This window comes from Monodelphis domestica, chromosome 1 (genome assembly GCF_027887165.1).
Source record: "Monodelphis domestica isolate mMonDom1 chromosome 1, mMonDom1.pri, whole genome shotgun sequence".
Classification (NCBI taxonomy): domain Eukaryota; kingdom Metazoa; phylum Chordata; class Mammalia; order Didelphimorphia; family Didelphidae; genus Monodelphis; species Monodelphis domestica.
The window spans coordinates 63,968,901-63,985,210 of NC_077227.1; the positions used below are offsets into that span (position 1 = coordinate 63,968,901).

At 38.4% G+C, this 16,310-nt stretch overlaps 1 long non-coding RNA gene across 3 annotated transcripts in view; it reads right to left on the bottom strand.

The window, feature by feature from the left end:
* The window catches only part of LOC103095017 (uncharacterized), a 73,022-nt gene that overhangs the window by 44,377 nt on the left and 12,335 nt on the right, over positions 1 to 16,310 (bottom strand). The window contains exons 2-4 of one of the 3 annotated variants that reach the window (XR_008912379.1): positions 12,195 to 12,403; positions 10,939 to 11,085; positions 2,014 to 2,170 (exon numbers count right to left, since the gene is read on the bottom strand). This is a non-coding gene — a long non-coding RNA (uncharacterized LOC103095017). Of the gene's footprint in view, positions 1 to 2,013; positions 2,171 to 2,321; positions 2,856 to 10,938; positions 11,086 to 12,194; positions 12,404 to 16,310 lie in introns of those variants that run through there. The other 2 variants (XR_008912384.1, XR_008912383.1) reach the window with 2 other exon arrangements.

Here is a 16,310-nt window from a genome sequence, read left to right on the forward strand (position 1 = left end):
GCTATTTTGCTTTTGGATTCTTTCTCTTTGATACCTAGCACAGTCACATGCACTTTCTGTCTAGCAGACTCTTAATAAATTTGTAAAGTGTCTTATTAACATCGTGTTATATAATTTTGTGCAGAAAATACTGGGAGTGGTTAGCATAGGGGAAGATGATCTCTGAAATCTTTAACTTCTAAAAATATAAGAGTCAGAAAAGATAGCTTGCCAACAGGAAACTTAAGAATCTAAGGTAGGGGAAAAGTAGATATATACATTCAATGGTTACATAGCAATACAAGTCCTGTGTGAACAAGTAAAAGGCTTGGAGGGAGTGGTATACATAAGAAACCCTGGGAGATAAAAATAAAACATGGAGGGCACTGTGGGCATCAGTGGTTAAGGAAGACTTCATGAAGAATAGGGAGCTTGAGCTGGACTCAGGATGAATCAGACTGGTATAGAAGGAACACTTGCAGAGGGGCAGGGAGAGGGTGGCAATGGGCATAATAGAGGGTCTTGAAAACTAGGTGTTGGTATTTGGAGCAGTCTGTGCATGTATTCTAGTGGAAAGAATAATGAGTGTGTTTTGCATATTATGGTTCACTTTACTTTTTTTTTTCCTGTTTAACCATGGTTAGCCACAAAAGCTAAGTTTCTTCTATTTGAAAATGAAGGGTTTGAGCCACATGATGGCCATTGTCTTTCCTAATTTATCATCTCAATACATGGATCCTGTAGGCAGTGGGGAAAAGGGAATTTTTGTTTTAAACAAGGTCTATTGCTATACCCACAATTCAGGCCTGACTCTGCCCTCTTCAGGAAAACCAAGCTTCTCATAACCATACTTTTCTATTGTGTTTTATTTTTTACTTATATCACCAATTCCTCTTTCCAAGAGTGCCCCTATAAAAGGACTTCAGTAATTAAAAAAAGAAATATTTTAGCTCAACTTTTTTAGAGGGGGAAATGGGGGTCAGGTAACATTCCAGATATGTGATTTCATTGGGGAGAGAGTTCCCAGGGTTAAAATTCCCTCTTTCAATCCAAATCAACCCCTGTTCTGCAATATAGAGTTACCTGAAGTATTGAGAAGTTGTCTTACAGTCAATATGGCTCTGAGAGAGGATGTGACCTCAGATCTTTCCCACTCTGAGGTCAGCTCTTAATATGTCTCTATAATGTTCAGTGGAAAAGCATTTATTTTTAATTTCCAGAAGGTAATCTTTTGATCTTTTCCAGTTCCAGGAATTCCTCCTTATCCTATATGCCAACCAAATTTTCTGAATTCTTCTGTGATAAATTTGGAAAGGTATTTGTAAAAGGAACAAGGAAGACAAATGAACTGAGAGAGGCAGAAATAGCAAAAACAGGAAAGTGATGTACCTGATGACTCCAACAAAAGAAAAACAACAAAATAAATCTGAAATCTAGATAATTAATTATAATGATCCAGTTTGTCTCTGGAGAAGAAATGAGAAAAAAAAAGATGCCTCACTTCTTTGCAGTGGTAGAGGGTCATGGGAGTAGAATATTGCACACATTTCCCAACACAATTGATGTATTCATTAGTTTTGTTGAGCTGCTTTTTTCCTTTATTATCTATCATCTCTATCCATCTGTTTGCTTGTTTTATTTGTGTGATCTATTTTCACAGGGTTGTAGGGAATGATAATGGCTAACACTTATAGAAAACTTTAAAGTTTGCACAGCAAATTTACAGATATTATCTATCTCCTTTGATCCTCACAATAGTCTTATGAAATAGGTCCTATTATTATATCCACTTGACAGAGGAGGAAACTGAGACTGGAAGAGGCTAAGTGATTATTCCAGGGTCATACAACTAGGAGGTGTCCAAGGCAAGATTTGAATTCAGGTTTTCCAAGACACTAGACCCAATATTCTATCCATGGAACCAGCTAGCTGCCTTTCAAGGGAAGAATTTTATAAATCATAAAATACTATAAATATGAAATATAAACTATAAACACGAACATTTTATTGTTGCCAGTTTAGGAAGGTACTTACCTTGCAGTTGTCTATGTGGATATCCCTTAAGGGAGTTCATGTATCCAAAGAATTGGACTTTGGTGAGATGAAAAATGAAATTTCCAAAGTTGGTATCCAAGTGGGACTTTCAGAGGGAGCAATGACCAATGAGACGTGCGACATGCTGAATTAGGTTCTGAAAATAGATGAGTACAAAAGATATATGAAAATGTACAACCTAGCAGGTCCTGGAAGATATCATTCATGAACCTTGATCACCCTAAGTATAATGTACTTATACTATTTCAAAGAATATTACAGTATACTTAGAATGGAACTGGGAATACCAAGGCTGGCACTAAGTCTTCTATTTGTCACTATCCCATACTTAGGTCAGATTATAGACACCTTGAAAGTTCTGGTTGGTCTATATCCTATCCTCTTATGCCATCACCATCCTGAAGCTAACCTAGCAACTGGGGATGTCCATGGCAGACAATGATTATGTCATGTAGTGGACAGAAAACTGGACTAGTGGTCAAAAATATTTGGGTTCAAATTCTACCTCTGCTACAGTGTGACCAGGTTTCTGGACCTTGATTTCCTAAACTATAGCCTGAGGATAATAACATCTGTTATAACATATCAACCTCACAGTGAGACTGTGTGTGTGTAAAGTACTTTGTAAACCTGAAACTGTTCTGCCAGTGAGTTTTTTTTCTAAAACCTTTACCTTCTATTTTAGAAGCAATGGGTTCTAAGACAGAAGAGTACTAAGGCTAGACAATGGGGGTTAAATGACTTGCCCATGGTCACACAGCTCGGAAGTGTTTGAGGCCAGATTTGAAACTGATACCTTGTGTCTCTAGCCCCGGCTCTCTCTCTTCAGAGCTACCTAGCTGCTCCCTGTCAGTGATTTTTAGTAGTGATTATAGATTTTCTGTTCCAGGGACCTAGAGGGAGACCTCAAGATGAAATGCTCTTGGGATGGAGAGAGCTGGAATTGTCTGTTGAGTCTCCTTAGGTGCTGAGAGGCAGGGTGAGATGGACATGTACCATTCTCCTCCCTTCACATCTGTGGGGAGAACAGCCGCCCCATCACCAGACTGAAGAAGACTTCAGAGTTACTCACAAGAAATTCCCCATCTCTAGAAATTGTAAATAATTCACCAGGTTTCAGTTCCCCAAGGGTCTCATGAATACTAGATGACTGAATCTGTCAGGCAATAATAGAGACTTAGATATAGGTAGGAATCCAGTGTTTGGTTGGGTCCAGCATCCTCCTCTGCCCAAGCTGAGATTTTTTCCAGTGGGAAGATGCATACAACATTTGATCCTCCTGCCCCTTGGAGGCTTCTGTTGAGTCTAGGGGTTTCAGAGACAAGCACATCCTCTGTAGTGCTCCTTCCCCCCACTTCTCAGGCAAATGCCAAAGCCCTTCCCAGAGCCCATTCTAGTTTGAATTCCTTCTCTATTATTCTCTTTGAATCTAGGATTGAACTTCTGTTCCCTCCCTGGCTGATGTCAGAGGCAATTGGTCCAAAAAGATCTGCCTGGAAGAAAAAGGCTTTCAGTGATTTAACGACAGTCTTTCATCTTGGTACAAGAAAACTTCTCTGGTTGCTACTGACTAGGCAAGGGTAGGAGGGTTGGGGAAGAATCCTTTGAACATCCATTGGAAAGAAGTCATCTGAATGGCCAAATGAACAAGACCTAGAGCTCAGGATGCCCTTGGGAAGGATTCAGATAGGATGCTGCTTGGAATTTTTGTAGCTGATTGCTTTTTGGGTCTCATAGATAGCCAAGCCAGCTCTTAGGAAGTGATAAAGATAACAACACTAATAGCTGGCTTACGTAGAGGGCTTTAAGGTTTGCAAAGTGCTTTACTGGGTAATTTCACATTTGATTCAAAACAAACTTAGGGGAGGTGGGTGCTATTTTATCCCCATTTTACAGAAGAGGATACTGAGGTTGAGAGAGATCAGGTGATTTGCCCAATGTCACACAGCTAGTGTTTGAAATAGGATTTGAACTCAGGATTTCTTGACTTCAAATCTAACACTCCATCCACTATACCACCTGGAAGACTGAAACATCATTTGTTCTCTAAGCCTGGCTCCTAAGAATCTCAAAGCACTTCCTACATGGAGATGGGGATGAGGATATTGGCTTGAATTTATGATGCAAAATGTAGTGGAAAGATCCAGGAACCTGAGTTCTAGGTTGTAGTTTTGATTTTAGCACTAACCACATATGTGATCTTGGGTAAATCATTCACTTTCTTTAAAATGATACAGATGAGCTAAAATTGAGCTCTATGGAGAAAGAACTGGGTTTGGAGTCAGAAGACCAGGGATATGATCTTGGAATTGTCATATGCTACATGTGTGATCTTGAGTATATGACTTAATCTCTTCAGATCTCAATGTATCCATTGATAAATTTAGATATTTGAATAAGAAGACCTCCAGGTTTTCTACTTAACTACTAGTAATAATAACTGGCATTCATATAGCAATTTATGGCTTACAAAGTACTTAACAAATATCATATCATCTGATCTCCATTGCAACCCTGGGAAGTAGATACAATTATTCCAAATGTACAAATAAGGAAACTGAGGCAGGCATAAATTATGTGATTTACTTAGGGTCACACAATCAGTAAGTTTATGAGACTAGGTTTGAACTCAAGCTTTCCTGATTCCAGGTCCAAGATCCTATGATTCTTTCCAGGCTCCTATATTCAGTCATTCTCTCCATTTTTCCACTGATAGCCTCTGATACTTTGGGACATAAGGTTATCCTAATGGACAAAGATAGCCAATGTGCCCTTGAGGACCAGGATCTGGGAGAAGGTGTTATCATTGGACATATGAACAAAGGGACAAATTGTCCCTGCTCCAAATAAATAAGGGAAACAAGAAAAAAGAAAATTCTCTCTTTTGTGATTCCTCTGAATTGATGACTAGGAAGGCTTATTGAAATACTTCTGGATCTCTACTCGTACTCATATAATCGTACTCACATAATTTACAATGAAGGTTCCTGATATGCTTTGCATTTATTAGATGTATTTGCATCTGAGTCTCCCAAGAGTCCATGGGGTAAGTATTTGGGATGGTATTATCCCCATTTTAAATATGTGAAGATTGCTTCTAAAAGAGAAATTTGCCCATGGTCACACAGAATTTGAACCCAGGTCTCTTAGAACTTCAGAGTCAGTATTCTTTCTACCCTAGTATGCTAGTTTATCCTTCCTTGGAGACCAGTCACCTCTCTCCCACCCTCACCCAATTCCCTTATTTTCCCATTCAGAAAACCAGGGAATAGGAGTAAGTAGGAGCAGCAGGGGAAATTTAGATTTTTGACATCAAGAATCAGAGGCCAAACCTCTCTTAGCAGGTATAATTGCCTCACTAGCCCCTTGGTGGTGGACTGAAGAAATAAAAGAAGGGAGAAAAAGGAGTGGAATAATATCTGTCTGTATTTACCTGGTATATATTCATTTATGAATCTGCAATGATGTCTCTTTCCTCCCCCCTTTCGAATAATATTCTTGCTTAAATTGTTTTTGTTTTTGTTTTGATAAAGGGATAAATAGCATTTAGCTTTCTGCCTGGCACATAGTAAATTCTTAATCAATACTTATTGAGAGACTGGTGATGGGCTAGGGCAGAGGAGTTGAATACTCCTGAGTTCAATCAAAAGGTATGAAAATATAATAGTTAACAAAATAAATAAAAACATAATTGAATACAGATAATGCTAATATGTGGTTTGCTAAGTCAATAAGATTCCCCTAAGGATTTTTATATATGGTTAAGTAGCCCTTTTTTCTATTTAAAGTGCAGTGAGGTAACTGGGTGGATAGAGTCCTAGGTCTAGAGTCAGAAGGACCTGAATTCAAATCTAGTTTCAGACATTAGATATGTGACCTTAGCTAAGTCACTCAATCCTATTTGCCTCCATTTCCTCTTTTGTAAAATGAGTTAGAGAAAGAAATGGCAAACTACTCCAATAACTCTGCCAAAAAAAATCCTAACTGTGATTACAAAGAGTCAAAAATGTCGAAATGTCTGAAGAAAAAATATTCACACATATTATTTCCCCAAATAGAATGTAAGCTGCTGGAAGGCAGTGACTGTTTTCTGTTTCTTTGGAAACTTTGGAAACTCAGTCCCTAACTCAGTACCTGGCACATTGAAGGTGTTTAAGAAATGCCAGCAGTCTTGGTAAAACAGAGTTCCTACTACCACCTACCTCCCAGTGTTGTTAAGGAGATCAAGTGAAATAACATTTTAAAAGTACTCTATAATGTTAAGGTACCATAGAAATGTTAGCTGTTATCATCATAATCATCTTCATTATTACAGGAATGTATGTGGTGTCCTTTGAATGCTGCAAAACCCTGGCCTCTGACCCTTCCAGGTCCATTTCATTAACTTGGCCTCTCGGAGAGCCGGTCCAGAGCACAGGGAAGGTTCACTCAGCTTTCCCAGAGATGAGCCACAGAGAGGAGACAGAGTGACTAATCAGCATACTTCCTGTCTGTTACAGTCTGTTACAACTAGTACTGTCAAATTATCCCTCCCTAGAAGACCTTTTTCAGAAAACAATAACAATTCCCCACTTCATTTTATCCCAAGCCATCTTTCCATTTCTCTCTCTGTCATCACTGAATAAGCCTTGCCTCTTGTCATTCTTGTCTCCATCTTTCCTGATCTGGGCTGGGCTAAGGCAAGATTATGGCTTATTGACAAGCCCTTTCTACCTATGGCCCATGGTACCTTGGAGACAACCTTTGGTCCCCATTATTCAGCTCCTGTTCCATAGCAACAACCAACAAGCTGGCTCACTTTTTCAGGCAGGGAAGGCAGCTTTGGAAGCTGCTTATCAGCAATGATTAAAGAAATCTTGCTTCTTCAGATGCGTCATGAGTCTAAGCAAAGGAGTGGAAGATAAACAGGGAGGGACAACCAGGATCCCCAGCTCATGTCCCCAAAGTGTACTTTATTTATGCAGATGCAGGAAAAAGGATATTCTGCAACAAAATATTCCTACTCATGGTATGTTAGGCCATCTATCTATGTTCTGGGCATAGTGCTTGATACAGAGTGACTACTTAAGTGTTGGCTTTGCCTCTATCCATCTATCCATCCATCCATCCGTCCATCTACCTATCCATCCATCCATCCATCTTTCTATTTATCTATCTATATCTCTCTATCTCTATCTACATATATCTATCTCTCTATATATATATATATATGTATATATATCCCTATTTGGCAAAATGAATAGAGCACCAGACCTGGAGTCAGGAAAATTCATCTTTCTGAGTTCAAATCCAGCCTCAGACACTTACTAGCTTTGTGATCCTGGACAAGCCATTTGAGCCTTTTCACTTAAGTATAGAAGTAAATAGCAAAATACTTCAGTATCTTTGCCAAGAAAACTCCAAATGAGGTCACAAAGTCAGACATGATAGAAATGACCCAACAACAAAAACCTATCTTCCTATCCCTGACTTGTATTCTTGAAGCTGCCTCCATGTTGCTGGGCAAAAATATGTGAGAAGCCTGCCCCTGTCCTCAATGCTGTTGGAGAAGGCAGATGGACAAAATAGCTTTCATTCCTCCCCATTCTAACACTTTCCTTCACTTCTTCAGATCTTAACTATCTTTCAAATTTCAACTTGAGTCACAGCCCTCCATGAATACTTCCCCAAATATTCTTAAAAAAAAAACAACAACTTCTCTTAGAATTAATACTAAGTATCTGTTCCAAGGTAGAAGGAGTAATAAGGGATAGGCAATGGGGGTTAAATGACTTGTTCAGGGTCACACAGCTAGGAAATGTCTGAGGTCATATCTGATCCCACAACTTCACACCCCTAGATCTGGTTCTCAGGCCACTGAACCATCTATCTGCCCCATTCCCCAAACATTCTAACCAGTCCCTTAGCTTTGTCTCATCTGAACTACAGTTCACCACTTAAATTGTCCTTTGTCTGTGTAGGGAAATGAGTGAAGTTATATCATGCTTTTCCTCCCCATCTCCATCCCTAGGAACCACCCTTCATGTCTAGAAGCTCCTTCAATGTGGGAGTTATCTAGGTAAGAGGTAGAGGAAATCTGACTCAAGAACTAATTAAGGAGATGACCCTTTTATAGTTATTCCTTAAAATGCAGAGGATCCTGTGATAAGGATTCGATTCTTCTCATGGTTCCAATAATCTGGATAAATCAAAAGTATCTATGGGACATCAATGCAGCCTTTTGTAAGACACTGGGGGATGAGTGGGAGAAGGATACAATAAGAAGATGACAAATAAAAATAGCTCACATTTATGTAGTATTTTAAGATTTTCATAAAACTTGGCACATATTATCTCATTTGATCCTCATAATAACACTGAAAAATAGATGCCAGGGATATTATTGTCTCTCCCATTCTGCTCATGAGTAAGCTGAGGTTTATCAAAGGTGGAAGGTCCCTGGATAAAAAGGAATATCACTCTAGAGCTGGAAGGGATCTCAGAGGCCATCTAAAGAAACTCACTCCATATTATTACAGATGAGAAAACTGAGGCTAAGGAAAGTTTAGAAGTTTAGCCAAGTATCAGAAACAGGATTAGAACCAGTTCTCTGCTGACTGCAGGTCCAGGGCTCTTTTCATTACAAGTTCTCAAGTATAAGCTATAATTCCCAACCTTTTGGAACTTTTGATTGAGGTGAGATCACATAGGTCAAGTTCTACATACTCTAGGATTTGACAGGATGTGGAGACTGGTGAGAGGGAGTAGGGTAGAGTAAGATGATCATTGGCTATAGTGGCAGGAGACCAGGATTGAAACCATGCTTCTTTCCATTGTGGCATTAATTTTACATCCCTGGTACTTATTTTTCCCTCTCTAAGCCTTGCCCTAGTTAGCCACTGAGATCATTTCTAGCTCTAGGTCTATGGAATGGGATTATAAAGGAAGCATCCATGGAAGAAGTGATTTAGGAGAATGGATGGGCATTAGAAAGGATGGGAGAGAGAATATTTCAAACAGTCCAAAGAAGTTTACCTGTACATAGGACAACAAGGAGACCATTGTGACTTGGTCAAAAGGTTTGTATGATTTTGAAACATGAGATACGCGGTCAGCATGCAGAGAAACTTGAAGTGGGGCAAGGCCCTGAGAAGTAGATGACAAATGAGGAATGGTGACAGTGGCTAATTTCCCAAATCACTTTTGTGCAATAAGGAAGCCTTTCCAGCAGCAATGTTTAAAATATTCCTTTTCAAATCAGGCCAAAGAAATTCATTTGGAAGGTGGCAGTGGAGATGGTGTAAAGATCTTGAGCTTTCCATAATAGACCCTATTTAATCCATTGGTTAATTTAATTGATTTCCTTACCAAAAGACGTGAAGTCATATCCCCTCAACCCTTACCTCCCAACATCCATAACTCTCCAAAATGATTATTGTATATTCTAATTCTGTTATCCTTTCTCAGATAAAGATTTGCATTTGCCCCCCTAGGTTAATAATAAATTTAGAGGATGCTGGATAACTCTTCTGTTGCTTATTGCCTCCTCCTACACTAGTTAAAATATTTTAAGAAACGGGCTCTGGGAATTAGTAGATAAAAGAAATAGGTTATATAGCCTGAAGACAGTTTTAGCTGCCTTCAGGAGGGTAAAATGGATATTTGTGAACTTTGAGTGAATGATTGCTTGATTAAAGTAGGCTAAAAGTCCTGCTTCCCACAGGTCAGGGATTTCCAGCACCTGCCAGTCCTGGCATTTTCTGCTTTGGGTTTTCTATTGGACTCTATAGAGAGCAGATGAAAATAGAGGCAGTCCAAAAGAGCCCATCTTGGGAACCTGTTAAAAATAGAGGAATTCATAGTCACTTTCTCCCTTCCTTTAAAATTTAAGACCATGGGTTAATTTTGCCCACTACAAAAGCATTCCACAAAAGTAAGTCTTACAGTTTCTAATTAAGGGATGATCAAGCTTCTCATAAAATGGAGGAAATCCAGAGAGTCTATGAAAGACTGCCTGAAAGCAGTATGTAAAACTAGCCTAAAACAGACAAAAGTGGACTTTATTGAGAGTCAGAAGGCAAAATGTCCCCCCTGCCCCTTTAGGTGTCTGTGATAACTTTTTGTTAAGTGCCAGGATTTGTTTCAGAATAAGACTGTCTAATTCCACCTTCTAAAATGGGTAATCCATCTAAGGTGGATAGTAAGAAGATTTGGGGGCTACTTGTATTGGTATATATCTTTGTTCTGTCACCCACTATTTGTGGGGCCTTGTGTAAGTCATTTAATCTAAGTAGATCTGAGTTTATTCATCTGTAAAATGAGAGGGTTGGTCAGGAGCACTTCTATGGTTCATTTCAGTTCTATAGGAAATGCAACTTCTCCATGTTTGGAGGAAACGTCCCAATTAGCAAAATATCCATGATAGAGAACAAATTACTTTTGAACACTCATGTTCCTTGTGTGTGTCTCCTCCCCCTTGATGTTGTAGTAGCCTATGGGAGAATGAACAGAATGTATGTGTATGTGTAGGACAGAAATACTTCTTGTCACTTATTTTGCTCTGTTATTTCATTCAATATCTTTACTATGAACTAACTGTGTCCCCAGATTCTCTGGATGTTTTTTTTTAAGCAAGTTCATTGAGGGCAAGGACTGTCTTACTTTTCAGTTTTCACCCTAGAACCTAACGTAATGATTGGTGCAAAGGAGATACTTAATAAATATTTTTCAATTAATTGATCAACACATAGATGGGGGAGAGGGGAGACTCATGAATTACGGGTTTGTGAGGATGTAAACCCAGAGTACTTTGCATGTAGGACAATTTTTCTAGGAGTGGGGAGCATGTACAACAGGGAATGCCCTAGTTGCTACATGTTAAAGCCCTCCCCTCCTTTCTAGCTTATCCCTCTTAAAAGCCCTTACCTTTGCCAAAAGAGCTACTGTATGTTATATGCTTTATGTATCTCCTCCCTGATGCAGGTACATCCATATTCCTGAACATCTGCCATACATATGTTGAAGCCACTGAGCAGAGAGCATTGTCTATCTTTTTGTCTTGATACCTTGACCCTACAAATGAACAGATATTATTCCCTTAAAGTTATGCCAACCAAAGACTCAAATGGTGTGTTCATTTAAGAAGACATCATTGTGTCTTTCCCCAACCCAGTGTTTATATTTGGCTTGAGAGAGTCCAGTACGGCATTGCATAAGCAGGATTGTGGTGAGCATATGTATAGCACTAGTTTTAATATGGCACACCTCATATGCAAGTTATGAATGCCCATGTTGTCTTAGTTCAAATAATGAAGAAAGCAGATGCCATGAGAATGAGAAGAATAGAAGCAAAAAGCCAAATTATCAACTGATTAGGGACTCCAGAACAGATCTCCCTACCCTGAAAACTGAGTGAGACATGGAATAGAATAGCCATCTTGGCCCGATGGCATGAAGAACAGAGTTCACATCTGGTCTCAGATATTTCCTAACTCTGTGACCTTGGGTGAGAGTCCTTCAGCCTCTTTCAGTCTTAAATTCCTCATCTATAAAACAAAAATATTCATAGCACCTACCTCCCTAGGCTGTTATGATCAAAATTTAATGAGATGAAAGCATCTTGTAGACCTTAAAGCTCTACATGAATGCTAGCTATTGTTAGAGCCTGTGCTAGATATTGGGGAGAGAAAAAAGTAGTGAAGTGGAAGGTGATGTGGAAGGGAGAGCATTAGCAGGTAGGAAGATGGTACTCAAGTTGTGTGTTAATGAGGTGGAGATAAAGAGGATGTGTCTTGTAGGCATATGGGACAGTCTCTACAAAGCCAAGGGAGATGAATGTACAACTAGAAGAGACCTTGGAAGGATTCTGGTACAAGCCCTCATTTTATAGAAGAGGAAACTGAGTCTCAAAGAGGTTGACAATACATAAACAACTGAGCTGGTGTCCAAACCCTGAGCCTCTGACTTGAAACCTGGGGCTTTTTCTCCTCTACAACACAATCACTTTCAAAGGGATCTGTCTATAATTGAGCATGGAAGGAATGAGGAGAACAAGGACTGAGAAAGGAGCAAACCAGGAGCAGAGACAGATTAACTAAGGAGGGTTTCAGGAAACAAAGGAATTTAATTGTAAATCTAGGTTGGATTCTTCAGAGTAGTAGGGAAATGCCTTGAATACTCACAAAATATTGGGAGCAGCTGATACCTCAATCCTGCTCAATCTCTTTCCATGGCAGCAATTTATAAATGAGTATCAGCAGGTACTAACACCATCTGGGCCTTCCCTTTCTGTTGAGCTTCTCATTCTCCAGAGTGTTCCTGAGCCCCATCTCCACTCCTCCAAATTTACTCATTCTGTGACATGTATCCTCAGTGCCTTGCTCTTTGCTTTCTATAGTAGAAGATAATTCAATAAACTAGTTGTAGACCCATGCCAGTGGGTCTTATTATTTGGGGAGGAGGGGAGAGGTGAAGGTAAGTTGCTTGATATTATTCACTATGTAGTTAAGATATGTTTCTTTTTGTTTTTGTTTTTATGAAAATTCATACTCCAGAGGAAAAGACAAAGCCATAGATGTTGCTCAAAGGGTCAAAACAAAGTGGCCATTATTGAATGGAATGAAGGTGTGCCTGTTGTTGTCAAACTACCTCTAAGTTAGAATCAGGAAAGACTGGAAACAGGAACCTGTTTGTCCAGGGACAAAGGGCCACCCAAGGATGTAGACTTCAGATGGTAAAAAAAAAAATGTGTGGTAAAAAAAATAAAAACAATCTGATAGTGAGCTATAAAAATGAGCCACAGTAGATGATTTCTAAATCTAGAATTAGGAGGGACTTTAGAGACATTCTTATCCAGCCCCATCATTTTAAAAATAGGGGGGAAAGATGTCTAAAGAAATTAAGTGATTTGCTAAGATCATTGAGATAACAAGCATCAAGACTAGGTTTAAAATACAGATCCAACTCTAAATTTGGGGTCTTTTCTCTGCCATGCTTGCTCACATATTTATCAATCCTTCTAGGGTAGAGGATGGTTAGGGAGTAGAAAAGTTGAAATTCTGTGAAGATCAGGGACTTCTGTACCCAGAGGTAATGAGATGAAGGAAACAGATTTTGGGGGGGAGGGTGGAGGAAAGGGAAGAATGGAATATACAAGAACTGAGATGCATTTCATTTGACCAAGCCAAATCCATTGGGAAGAGACTTAGGATTGAATGAGATATACAGTTGACTCTTTAAGAATATCTAGAAATTGATCCAGTCATTCGGGAGGGCAATCTGGAACTATGCCCAAAGGGCACTAAAAGACTGTCTGCCCTTTCATCCAGCCATACCACTGCTGGGTTTATACCCCAAAGAGATAATAAGAAAAAAGACATGTACAAAAATATTCATAGCTGCGCTCTTTGTGGTGGCAAAAAATTGGAAAATGAGGGGAAGTCCTTCAATTGGGGAATGGCTGAACAAATTGTGGTATATGTTGGTGATGGAATACTATTGTGCTCAAAGGAATAATAAAGTGGAAGAATTCCATGGGGACTGGAACAACCTCCAGGAACTGATACAGAGTGAGGGGAGCAGAACCAGGAGAACATTGTACACAGAGACAGATACCCTGTGGTACAATCAAATATAATAGACTCTTTTCTCTACTAGCAGCAATGCAATGATCCAGGACAATTCTGAGGGCCATATGAGAAAGAAAGCTAACCACATTCAGAAGAACTGTGGGAGTAGAAACGCAAAAGAAAAACAACTACTTGATCACATGAGTTGATGGGGTTATGATCAGGGATGTAGACTCTAAACAATCACCTTAGTGCAAATATTAATAATATGGAAATAGATCTTGGTCAATGACACATGTAAAATCCAGTGGAATTGCTCATTGGTTATGGAAAGGGGGTGGGTAGAGGAGAGGGAAAGAACATTATTTATGTAACCATGGGAAAATATTCTAAATTAAATAAATAAACTTTTTAAAAAAAGGAAAAAAAAAAGAATATCTAGGAGAGAATGATAATGGTAGTCAAATGGAGGTGTAACTAAATGTTAGAGATGTTGGGGAGAATGGAGGTGATTCATACCATAAAAGGGCTTTTTTTCTGTACTCAAACAGGCTTAGATTCATACATGGCGTGACCTAACCCTAGAGAGGGGGGATCAAGTTTTTCTCATACTATTTGGCTCAAGCTTCCATCTCAGAATTCTGGGGAAAATTATTTTAAAAGCTTAGGTATGGCTCATATCAAGGGTCTTCCCTAAAAGGGATTAACATGATCTCCTTCTAGAAAATGACTTTTATGTAAAAAAAAATATATATATATATACATATATATACATGTATATATATATTTAGCATCTTTTTGTTTTTTGTAAAGGCAAATAAATGGACACTAAGGAGGTTCCCATCAGTGGAAGAATGGCTAAATCAATTATGTTGAAATATATATATATACATATATAATATACAAATATGATGCTTAAAAATATGTGCATGTGCAGTAGATAGAGTTTTTGGCTTTAGAGTCAGGAGGACCTAGGTTTTTTATTTTAGGCACTTATGAGACTGTGTGACTCCAGGCAAGTTGCTTACTTCTGTCTCAGTTTCCTTATCTGTAAAATGGGATGGAGAAACAAATGATAAACCACTCTGATATTTTTTTCAAAGAAACCCTCAAATGGGATCATGAAGAATCAGATAGGACTAAATGACTAAACAACAAAGAGAGATAGATTGAGATAGATGTATACATAAAAAGATAGATAAATGGAGAAATATATATGTGTGTATACACACACACACACACACACACACACACACACATATATGCAGAGAAAGAGATAGAGACAGCCAGAGAAGCATAAATAGAAGCAAAGGCAGAGACAAAGAAAGATGGCCTTCTAAAGGTCCCAGTCATCATGGTATTTATCACTATTGAATTAGAGGATCATAAATTCAGATATGGAAGGGCCCTCAGAAGTGTTCTTTTTACTGGACTTGTTGCCTTTTACAAATGAGACAAGTCTAACCCTTACAAGAGAACTCTTCTTATTTAATCCTTTCCCACCCCAGAGGATAGGTCTATTTGTGACTCCAGTAAACAAACGTATGTCAGAGAATTTTTGTCAGAGAAATTTATGTCAGAGAAAGCAAAATGAGTCTTTTTTCAAGTGATCTCATACTTTAAAATCCTCTATATTTGGGAGGAAGGTTAAGGTGGTATCCAGAAGTGATTCCATCAGTATAGGGAACTTCTGGAGTGAAGATTCATACTGATGGAGATAACAATTTATCTAAAACTTTCCAATCTCAAAGGGTGGTGGACTGGGGGACTTAGAGATTAGGTAACTTTACTGTAAGAAATGATAAAAGAGATGCTTTCAGTAATGCCTGAGAAGGCTTGTATCAACTGATACAGAGTGAAATGAGCAGAACCAGGAAAATACTAGATGATAGCAAAATTGCAAAGATAAACAGAATTGGAACACTCAAGAACCCAATTTCCTGGCCACATAATCAACAAAAAAGAAGGAAATCAAAATACCCCTGAGATCACTTCATACTCTGCATATTGTAAAAACCAACAATAGCTAAATATACGCAGTCCTGGAAAACAATGAGAAGATAAGGGCATTTGCATATTATTGGGGAAACAGAACAACCACTTTGGAAAACAATTTGGAATTATTCAAATAAAGTGACTAAAATAGTCATAGACCCAGAAACTCCACTATTAGATTTATACTCCAAGGACAATATTGATAAGTTACCATGTATATCAGAATATTCATGGCACTATGGTTTATAGTTGTTTTTACATGGTTCTTGTATCTATTTTGGTAGGTAGACTCCCAAATATTTTATATATTCTGTAGATTTTGTAGTTACCTTACATAGAATTTATTTTGCAATCTCTTGTTGTTTTATTGACATTACATTGAAATGCCAATAATATACATCAATTTTATAATCAGAAATCTTGCTGATTATTAATTGTATCAATTAATTTTTGGTTGACTCTCTAGGGATCTTTAAGTTTGCCATTATGTCATCTGCAAAAATTGATATTACTTTCTCTTTAACATTATGCTTGTAACAGGGAATACTATCTACCTCCACAGAAAGAACAGTTGGAGTTGTCTTTCACATCAATGTTTTTATGGTTTTGTTTTGGTTATGTATGAGTGTGCTCTTACAATAATGACAAATATGGAAGTGTGCTTTGCATAACAATAAAAATAAAAATTTAAAAATTATATTTGTTATATGGGATGACTCTAAGGGATGAAAGGGA